We start from the raw sequence: 11,783 nt of genomic DNA, 5'->3' as shown, positions 1-11,783 counted from the left end.
AACGTAGTGGTTAATGGTTAATGTGATTAATAGAAACGGAAATCAAAGGTAAACCTAACTAAAATGGAATCTGGGTAACAGAAACGCACTGTAGCCCTTCTGGAACCTCGGTAACAGAAACGGACTGTAGCCCTTCTGTAACCTGGGTAACTGAAACGGACTGTAGCCCTTCTGGAATCTGGGTAACAGAAACGCACTGTATCCATTCTGGAACCTGGGTAACAGAAACGCACTGTAGCCCTTCTGGAACCTGGCTAACAGAAACGGACTGTAGCCCTTCTGGAATCTGGCTAACAGAAACGCACTGTAGCCCTTCTGGAATCTGGGTAACAGAAACGCACTGTAGCCCTTCTGGAACCTGGGTAACAGAAACGGACTGTAGCCCATCTGGAACCTGGGTAACAGAAACGCACTGTAGCCCATGTGTGTGCACGATCTAACGATCGACATCAAACACCGCGTTCGTACGTGATTAACTCCAGCTCAGTTGTTTATTCCAGTATAAAGGCCATTGGCCCATGTACACAATTTTAGCCGAGATTAAATATTAAGGATTGTCTTTCTTTTATGAAGTGCAAGTTTTGCACATTGTGCTAAGTTATATAGAATAGTATCATTTGTACAGGAGAATAATTTATAGTAAACAGGGGTGGTAGTATTTGCAAGACAGTGTTTTGGTAGATGTAAAGATCTTAAGCTGGGCAAATAAGACAGAAATGGCATTCGTTTTCAATGCTGGGCAGACTTGGCATAACCTTTCTATGTGCACTTCCAAGCGTCCGGTGTTAACTCTCAAGGTTGCTCTGATGATCTAAGGACGAGCTAACTAGACGTCGGTGTTCTTGTTTACTTACAGAACAACTGAACTGAGTTTTCACCACTGCACATGAAAGATTTCTGGTGAGTCATAAACAGAACACCATTTTTTTTAAAAAACCAACAAACTTGTGGTTGATTACTACCAAGCGCTTAAAAGTTGCAAAAAGCCGTCTGCTTCTCTCTAGCCAACAAACGCAACCACAGACAGGTTACGTAACTCTGTCGCCAGAGCCCTGCAGTGACGTCATAACAGGAACGATTTTCAGTTAGTTGCATAGAAAATGTGTAGGAAGCTCGCCATTTTGCTGATTTCTCGACGTCCCCAAAGACATGCCAAATTGTTGTGTTGCAGTCAATTGCTTGGGGTCGGGTGATGGTGTCACTATGCACAGATTTCCATATGACCCAGTAGTTTATGCTTAAATTGGTTGTTTGTGTGTGCGAAGCGAGCGGTGTGGAAGCCTGTGGTATATACTAAATCGGATGGTTTGTCCCTTACCACGCTTCCAGGATAGAAAATGGAGTTCAAGTTTCGTCGAGTTTATAAAATCAAGACTGCTTACTACACATTGCTGACCAAAAGGATTTTGTATGAATATAACGCTTTCTTCCTCGGACGCGAGGTTGTGGTCGAAGTGCCAATATTATCGTAAGTAAAATTATATCGACCCCCGCCTCGATTCCAAGAGTGAAGTTGTTATGTTATAAGCAATGTCATGTAAAATCCTAATGTCCATCAATAAAATACATATTTTACTACCAGTGAAAAGTAACTTTGATTCTGTAAGTCGGTGAAAAGAACCTTAAATAGCATTTATCTTCAGACAGGGCGCCGTCATTTTTGAAAATGGTGACGTCACAGGCTAAAAGTCTGTTAGAATTATTAAGATTGTGGTTTGTTTTCATCAAGTTAGAAAATCCAAACTACTTTTCCCCAGTGGTTAAATGTGTATTTGCATCATGGCAAAAAGGATTTTGCATGACACGACTTGTAACATAACGACTTCTTCCACGGAAATAAGGTCGGGGTCGAAGTGACATTAATATTGCAAGTAATATTATATTGACCTCCACCTCGCTTCCATGAGTGAAATTGTTATGTTATGAGCAATGTGATGCAAAATCATATTGTCCATCAATAAAATACATATTTTACTACCAGTAGAAAGTAATTTTGATTTTGTAAGTCGGTTTTGTAAGCATTCATTCTCAGACAGGGCGCCGCCATTTTTGAAAATCGTGAAGTCACGGACTGAAGTCCATTTGAATTAATGAGATTATGGTTTGTTTTCATCAAGTTAGAAAATCAAAACTACTTTCTACTAGTAGTTACATATGTATTTGAAGCATGACCAAAAGGAGTTTGCATGACACAACTTGTAACATTACCTAAGCGAGGTCGGGGTCGAAGTGAAAAAACTGCGCGATAAATTTCTACACTTGCTAAATTTACTTGGTTTGTAATCGTTCACTCACCAGTATGTAGACACTTGTCAATACACGTCTGTATATTTGGTCTCATAATCCTAATTACTTTATAATCATACTTGTATGCATTTTGAAACTTACCAAATTGAAGCGATCTGCGAATGTATAACAGGAATGAAATATCTAGACATGTTATAGTTTGCCTATATGAATCATAATTCGCACGTACACCCTAGTGTATGTCGTCTGTATCATTACAACTTCACGACGAAAACAATGATTCTGTTGAAAGCTACGACAACTTCACAAAAACAAAATGCAAGTATGAAAATTAAAACAAATTAAAGCTATAGGAGCAATGTCAGGCTCTTACCTTGTTCGAGGAATGAAACCATCAATATCCACAAAAACGAGTGATATATAATTCATCTGCAGATATCCCAAGTGACGTGTCTTTTAACAGTCTAATATACGAAAACGTGATGTATCGTTTCAGGTTTTTCACATTGCTGTATAGTTTCATTGGTTACCCAAGATAGAACACCTGGCAACTAATTGCATAATGTGCGTCATTCTTTCAAAGAAGTTATTTAGTTAGCCAATAACGAGCAATCAATCAATGTATTGGCGGTTAATCCTTTGAAAGAAGGGTGTTGTTTTTACATAGACACAGACACGACAGAGTGTATTCAGTATAGATTAGTAAATGTATACATACATAAACACTACCTTTTGACAAATCCCCAATGAAATCCGTATAAAAGTAATTAATCAATCAGCGTGTTATCGGTTAATCCTTTGATCGATCCAGACAAAAGAATTGCCAAATGGGGGCCTTTGTCGGGTAATCTAAGTGGCGTTACCACTAATTATACCTGTTATAAATTCATTAACCGAGCATCAAGTGAATGATGACAAATAACGTGTAGGTTTATACCACCTAACACGGATTACAACCTAGCGACACCAAGTGATTTTGACAGAATCGTCTATGAAAACACAAGGGTTGTAACTCACTAGGCAAAGCAGGAGACAAAAGTTAATGATAGTAGATTATGAGAACATGGAGCTTTCAGTTTTCACAACACCTGTCGCGATTTCAGGTTTGCACAAACCTGTAAACAAAATAGTTTACCCCCTGAAATGTAGATAAATTCTGCACAGACCCTCATATCTATACCTACTATTTCGTCACGGAGACGCGCCCCTCTGATTGGTTGAAATTTTGTTTGAGGCTGAGAATTGTGCACTGTTGTCAAAAAGGTGGATTTAAGGTAATTAAAGATCGACTTCAGCACTTCTAATGGCGGGGTCTTATGTATAACGATGTCAATTAGTGATTTATGCATTTGCACCCCTGGAGTATATGTGACCTTTAATATGCGTAACGTTTCTTCGATTCTGTGATCCGTGCATGTCATTACTGCTAGTTGCGGCATTTTAATCTCCGTTTAAAAACGTTTAAAAAATAATCAGTATCTCCAAACTCTTGGTAAAGCCAGGATGAGTCAAATCTGTACATGGAAGGTAATTCTTGAATATTTGTCATCCAACTTCTTCTATTCTGATCGTCTGGAACCTTTAAGTAGAGATTGCTTCGGATATCTGTGACGAGGCATTAACTTTAACTTGATCCCCCCTGCGTGATGATCAACAGCAATGTCGTAACGTCCGACATCTCCTGGAGGTGCTGTATTTGATACATGGCCTCTGACTCCCAGGACATATTCGCACAATTTATCATGGAGATATTTGATGCCAACGTAAGTCTAATTCTATCATATAGAGCCTACATTTAGAGAATGATAAAATTTGATGATATTGAAGAAATCGAGTTACAATTAACACAATTAATACGATGATTTATGGTGAATGCGGTAGGCATTGAATGCACATTTTTACAAGCATTAATATCATTAAATACCGGCTAAAACAGTTGATTATGCCTTCAGATCGTTTACCCAAGAACTGTTATGTTGCTAGGGGGAAAAGTGGTATCACCAGAGGCTTGTTCAGAACGCGATCGCTCGGGCACAACAAACAAAATAGCGTCGCAGCTGGAAGAAGAGTGTGTGTTGCTAGCAACGATAACTGAACTGTCTGAACCGATGGATACATCATATGCTGATGATGCAGTGGCTGCTGTATTAACCATTGTTGACGAAGACCTTGTGATGAGACGCGAGACGCTCCTGAGAACAAACCGCATTCAAAATTACGTTGAAGAAACGGTGCCCCGATACATCGATCCGATGTTTCGAGCCCACTTCAGCCAGTTGAGGATGACGAGACCATCCTTTCAAGTAAGTAAGTCACTGACACAATGCACGCAAGCCAATTAGCACCAGTTTGTGCCTGTATTCATATGAATGGGATGCTGTGTCAGGGTCGCAAATGATAATACATGTTCTGCTTTTACATATGTGGCGGTAACTGTTCTCCGCATTGTCAGTATTGACACAATGTACTAATTGTGTGAAGAGAAGTGTGTGCAACATTGCATGATACTACGTCATATCTGTTCGGTCAGTCAAACTGTATGTCGACCATGTACGATCATGAACAACCCATAATGATACACAATATGAACCAAAAACCAAGGGACCATTATCAGAATTTGAATGAAATGGCCGTTACATTCAACAATATGGCAAATTTGTGACTGTACATGCATGTATGTTAGTGCTTGCAAAGAGTTTTGAACAAATGCTATCAGTTTGTACTGTTCGAAACAATGATATGATGATGTGAATGGAAATCAACACATGTATTTACTGTTAATTTCTTCTACTAAGCCCAGGGCTTGTTGGAGTTCATTGGACCTCACACTGAAGTGAGGACCATTAGTTTGGAGAGGAGAGCGCTGGCCTGCCTGTCATATGTCAGCAATCAAGAGACCTTCCGAAGTTTTGTGGATCGTTTTGGTATGAGCAAAGGTTCTTTCCGATACTATCGCATGAACCTCTGCAGGGTAATGACCAGTGAACACATTCTACCCAAGCAAATTACATGGCCCCAAGAAGTAGAATATAGGTCTATTGCTGAAAAGAATGCTGCAAAATATGGATTTCCTGGAGCAACTGGTTTTATTGATGGAACATACAACTCAATTCCAGGACCTCATGATTTCAGAGATTCCTACATATGCAGAAACGGATTTCCAGCATTCCATTTACCGGGTGTGTGTGACAACAAACTCAAATTTATGGATGTATTTGCTGCATATCCTGGATCTGTACACGACTCGCCTGTTTTTAGGAACTTTCCCTTATCACATTTATTACTGAATGAACCATTCATTACCCTTACACAATTGTAGCAGTGTACGTATGAATCGTGATTGCTCCTAGTATGCTTACAGCTAACTTGGAAATAGAACAATTGTCTTGTACCGTCCTTAAGAAGTTGTTTCAGGGTTGTCATACTTGAATTGAAAACATCACTTCCTGCTAAATAGATATATTGTAAATAAATAAGGACAATGCTCATGACTTTATTGATGTCTGTCTTTCAAACTTTTAGCGATGCTCTCCAGTGCCTGCACCTTCCTTGTTTCTAGTATCCCGGGCTGATATGGGATAACTGTCTCTTCAAATACAGAAGTCCATCAGTGGGTCCACAACACTTTATTCATGATATAATCTGTTTACAACTACGTGATGCTGTAACGAGGGCTCGGCGCATGTAGGGAGGCTATAGTCAGCCAACCTGCCTAGCCGCTGTCCGAGGGGTCCAGTCCAGCCTCACACAAAGCATTCTTAATTTAACCCTAGGGTCACGTGACGTGACGTATTTGTCCAGATGTCAGCCTGCAGTATCATGCACCTCATCCACAATGTCATGCTTCAGTGGCCAACCGGCCTTTGTCTAACTAATTATAGGCAGCTAATGACTCAGTGTTGGTGGCCATGAAGACAGTAGTCAAGCTGCGTTTGATTTCCTTTCTATAGAGAGCTATTTCAATTTACATACCTCAAGGGATATAATAAATATTTCTCACAAACCCTGTTCCAAAATGCCAACGACATATGCCTACGATACTAGCTCCATTCTCTCCCGATGCATGGCGAGGAGATCACTCCTCAGCGCAGTGATGGCAGATTCCAGCCTGTCACTCGATAAGGAGGATCTCCTCCGTCTCGGACCAGGGGTATCTTCACGTGCGTCGTGGACTGGCCCCTCCGTTTCCACACACTCAGTACTTCTCTCCTCCTGCGTACGTATGGTGGGCAAGCTACCATCAGCAGCTATTGGCACTACTGCTGGATCGCCCTGTGAGCTTGTCTATGACTGAGAAATACCTCCATTTACATCGACCACGCCCAGTCCTCTTATTGCGTTCCACGATGGTGCGATGTCTGGACATACAGATCATCTCATTAATATGACAGCAATATGAAAAAGACAATGATGGCACATGCAAGCTCATACACTTCTGCACAGATATGTCTGGATATTATTCTGGATGGTCGGTTAAATAAACCAATATAGAGACAGGTGCATTTGGATGAAATCATCATCAGACCATGATTGCAATTGTACATTTCTGCTAACAGTATCTTTGTATTGTGCTCATAAAGTGGCTCTTATCAGATGACAGACCGATGGATGCAAGCATCAGTCAGTTGTGTTCTGTTACTGTACTTGCTTGGGTACTATACTATTTGTTCTGGTCGCAACAATAAAAACTGTGGATTTATGCAGTGAGATAATTGTGACATTGAATGCTTACAGAATGACTAGATGTCAGTTATCTTGACTTCATGCTGCTAAACTTCCTGTCACATTCAGGTCCAGTGAACTGAAACCCTCTCTCATTCATCCGATCTGCGACAGATTTCCACGCCTGCTTCATGGACAATGTAGTGCTGGTGAAGAGGTGTCTCTGTCGATAATGAGGAGGAACAGCTGCATGAGGCCATGTAACTGTATATGCACAACACATTAACCATCAGAACATTGCACAAGGAGTGACACAAATGCTCGCAATAAGCAAATTATCTGTTCTTTGGGACAAATAACAGTCATTGACTAACAGTAGAATTTAGTTCATATGCATCTATCACATGCTAGAGTCAAGACTACAATTATACTAATATGCACAAAATATATAATTTCAGCATTTGCCTATATCTGTATGTACTTCAAACATAGGAGCCCAGATGCCAAGGACATTCTTCACATAGACGAGACTGTCTCCTACTACAATGATATGTATTGGTGTGAACTCATTATTACGTCTTACCTTTTTCAGTCTCGGTCCCATCCTGTGACTGGACATCATCTGTAACGGTTCAAGGTTACTCACAAATTATTACATTCTTAAACACAAACACATTCCACGTGAGGGATAGATCAATGCAAAGATGACAGTTCACACGGTATATGTAAGTGTTCATATACGACTGACTTCTGACTTCAAATGAACAACCTATCAGATACACTGGCTATTTAAATGAAACTCAAATGTCTGTGGTATTTTTATATTTGCTATTAATACCTATTAAATTATCATACGCGTATCCTCTTCCTCTCTAGCATGGTATGTAATATAGAAGTGATGTATCAAAATAGATGTTATAATTGCCACTTCACAAATTCATGATAGTCTTTTACTGTTTTGAAAAATGTGATACACATGAAGATACTGCCATCACTATCCCTGCCTCTGCCAACATCACCGTGAATAACGACTTGAATTGGTCTTAAATGATGAACATACATGGCTGTCAATGTCGCAGTGCTGCGATACACACGTACGTTTTGACATACTTGTTGTATCACCTTCGGCAAATAGCTTCATTCACCCTGCAGTGAATGAGTACCCAACATGCAGGTGATGTAATGATGATCATATTCATATAGAGGTAATCTACGCATCATTAAGGGGTATGATGAAAGTGCATTCCACTACCCCGATGATTTCATGTCATTGTACCATAAATTGTAATATTATGGTTGTAGTAGATGTACTATTTGTATCAAATTATTTGTTACATACTATGGGCATTGCATAAACGATATTCTCAGGCACCAACAAACCTTCACCCGTAATGAAGGTCGTGGGCGCCCGAGGTGTTGCGGAGACCGTGGATGATGGTGCAGTAGAGGTGCTAGGCGCTGGAGGGGCGGAGGAGGGCCTAGTTGGCAGTGCCGTTTTGGTTATGTTTGTCGATGATGTTGCAGAGGTCCTGGTGGTGCCGGTGGTGCGGAGGAGGCTTGGTGCTTGGGTTGCTGTCCTCAGTTTCTTTATGATGGGCAGTGTCTCCGATTCCAGAGTTGACGATGCTCTTCTTGTCTGTGCAATGACATAGCAGTCTTTACCGACGGAACCATTCACACATTTCCTTTTCTGCTTGCCTGTTCTGTAACACTCTTCAGGACACTGACCAGTGCTGCTTGAATGGACATACCAGAACAAGGAACTCACCCTTGTGCAGTGCAGCCACACCTATCTCCCTGAACCTGACTTTCTCCTGCGCGGGTGAGGTGTTTGGGTGCAACTGCACCTAGTGTAGCGAGCAATTCGTCATCAACATCTCGGCTATAGGCAGCCTGAGACAGTTCATCAAAGGTTGTATGTTTACCTAAGGTCACTCTTCTGCCCTTTGCCATTGTTCTCCATGTCTGTAACAGGCCACGGTCGGCTAGGACTTGCAGTGACTCTGTCAGAACTGAAAGAAATACATATATATATATGACTTTATCAGTACTTTTAGGACGAGACAGCAGACACTAATCCAAATTTGTATGTGTTTCTGACACAGTTATCATACATCCACTACTAAGGTGACCAATCTTAAAAGGGGAGTTGCACCTTTTTATGGCGGAGAGTTCTCATCATAGATGGCATAGCCATTGCCAGCAGTGTCGCAGTCATCCTTAATTACAATTTTTACCATGATGCGTCTACCAAGGATTTTGAGTAAAATCTTCTAAAAAATCCTCTTTAATAGTGTTTAACATTCAAGATGAAATTATATTAATATAGACACGTACTTGATTTTTGAAAATTATTTATCAGATAAGAAAAATCTTAGCAATTTTTAAAAATATCAAAAAACATAATGATTACTTGATATATGTACGTCACAGTTCTGTCTTCAATGCAGTAAATAGTTCATATGATTGTTGAAAGTTCATAATCCAATTATGTAACATGACTTGACATTTTTGTTCAGAGTATACTTGAAATGAAACGTCAAACAAAAAGGATCAAACACATGAAGTATGTTATTTTCAGTCACTTCAATGTTTCAGTTTCAGTTTCAGCACTTGCCTTGGATGTTTCCCATCGGTTTCAGAAGTATCTTCAGAAAATATTTGAGTGTACAATTTAACAGCTACACAAGACAGTGGCGATCACACCAGCACCATTAACACCAAATTACAAAAATACCTACACATGACATCAGGTTGGAATCATTGTGAATCTTATCTTCAAGCATTATTATTTGCAATGTTCTTCAAACCCTTGTGATTCCAGTATTTAATAAGTGGATGGGCTTTTGATTCTTCTTTTAAACATATGTTCAGTCCCACGATGAGCACAAAATACTCGTACGAAATATGTAGCTACACTTTGTAGGGACATTACATGTTATCATAAACAGTCACAACAATTCTAATGCAAAAATATTTTATTACGCAGCAGATGCCATGATTTTACAATCCACTATGACTCTACGTGGAGATGAGACGTATTACATACTTTAAACATGTGACACATCTATCATGTGTTACACATTATATGTTGAGAGAGACAGAGGTGTGTGTGTGTGTGTGTGTGTGTGTGTGTGTGTGTTTGTGTGTGTGTGTGTGTGTGTGTGTGTGTGTGTGTGTGGTGTGTGTGGGCGGACAGTATTTTCTTCCAGACGAGGCATACTCCATGCAGGAATCTACAAAACACAACGACTTTAATCCAATGTGTAACATGACTGGGTATTTTTATTTACAGACATCTTGTGCTTTTCAATCTATCACACAAGTGACTAAGGATGACTGGTTGTGATCTATAAAATATTAATATGATGTGGTGACATGCTTGCCAGGCCATCAGCTGGAGCACAAGATTAACAAAATTTTTAGTGTAAACCTAAAATGTAATCAATTTTACTTTGTCATGACAAATACTGCTACAGAAGAACTATAGCACTACCTGCAAGGACATAATATGACATGTACCACAGATGTAAATTCTGATGCTGTACCTAATAGTTAGTTTTATGTTTACATTAGTACTGAGGGGTTAGTTCTTGCTAAATTTATACAAGCAGTCTCAAGCAACTTGAAATACAATGTTTTGCTATGCTATGGTGAAACAGTTACTACTTACACTTAACTATTGCAAGTGCTTTTTGGGCTGGCTATGAATATTGGCTGTCAGTGAGGCATCTGAGCAAAAAGTCATAAGAAGTCAGATAGAAACCATCATATTTGATATCACTTGTGAGTGGAAAAGCATGGACTACAAACAAAACAAAAAAGTGTCATGGACATAATAAAGAAGAGATATGGACAAAAACCTCAGTTTGTACATTGTATGCATAAATTTTTATTGTATTTCACCACAAGAAAACTTTGTTCATGGTCAAAAGAAAACCAAGATAATTCTGGTTTCAAAAACTAAACCTTTATGCAATGCATAACATTTTTACAAATTTTAAAGTATTCTTCATACATTCATTTCGAGTGATCTCATTGGTCTTGTTTACCGATACCATAAATACTTCGGTTCAGCGATCAATCGAGGGGCTGCGAGTACGCGATAACGTTCACCCCAGGGGTGTTTTGGTTTGATTTTCGAGTTTGAGGACGTATTAAAGTTAATAAAATAGGTGTTATGTCGTGGAAATCAGGCAGGATGTGTGGGGACATGTATGATTGAGAGGTACGTGTGCATAGGTTTTGAATGTCAGCGAATTCTTTGCGTACATTTCAGCTTGAAATCGGAACGAGTCGATGTCTGCACGACAATCCAATAATATGGCAGCTGCTGCTCCTTTACTCTATTAATATATTTGACGTGAGTGTAGATCTATGGTCTATGTTTTACCTATAGTGCGATATCGGGTTCCTGTGGCCTCAGCTATGCTATGCTACGCCTGTAGCGCATGCGCAGTGATTAGGAACCGGAAAGGCGACTTGTACATCCTTGCGTGCAAGGATTATCGCTTTGGTCGAGGTTGGAGAACAAGACATGTTTCTTGCGGTTACAAGCATCTTGGGTCTGCAGTAATAAATATACACTGGCCCCATACATGCAGATTTGCAAACCAAATTTTCAAGAAAGTGTAACTTTAGAAATACATCTTTCATTGCTAGTAATTGCTCAGCTTGAAAACTGAGATGTTTTAATGCATATCTTTGGAAACAGAGAAAAATATATAGATTGCGACAAGGTGTCTCTGTCCCTGACAAAATTAAATGGCTGTTCTATTGACACTATGTGTCCACGTGTGTTGTGCCCTTAAGTGCACAATGGTCTTAAGTGCACAGAAAGTATTAATATTCGTCAGTGGGCGGAGCTTATGTGA

Source organism: Haliotis asinina, chromosome 5, assembly GCF_037392515.1.
Source record: "Haliotis asinina isolate JCU_RB_2024 chromosome 5, JCU_Hal_asi_v2, whole genome shotgun sequence".
NCBI classification, from domain to species: Eukaryota; Metazoa; Mollusca; class Gastropoda; order Lepetellida; family Haliotidae; genus Haliotis; species Haliotis asinina.
This window is presented reverse-complemented; position numbering follows the sequence as displayed.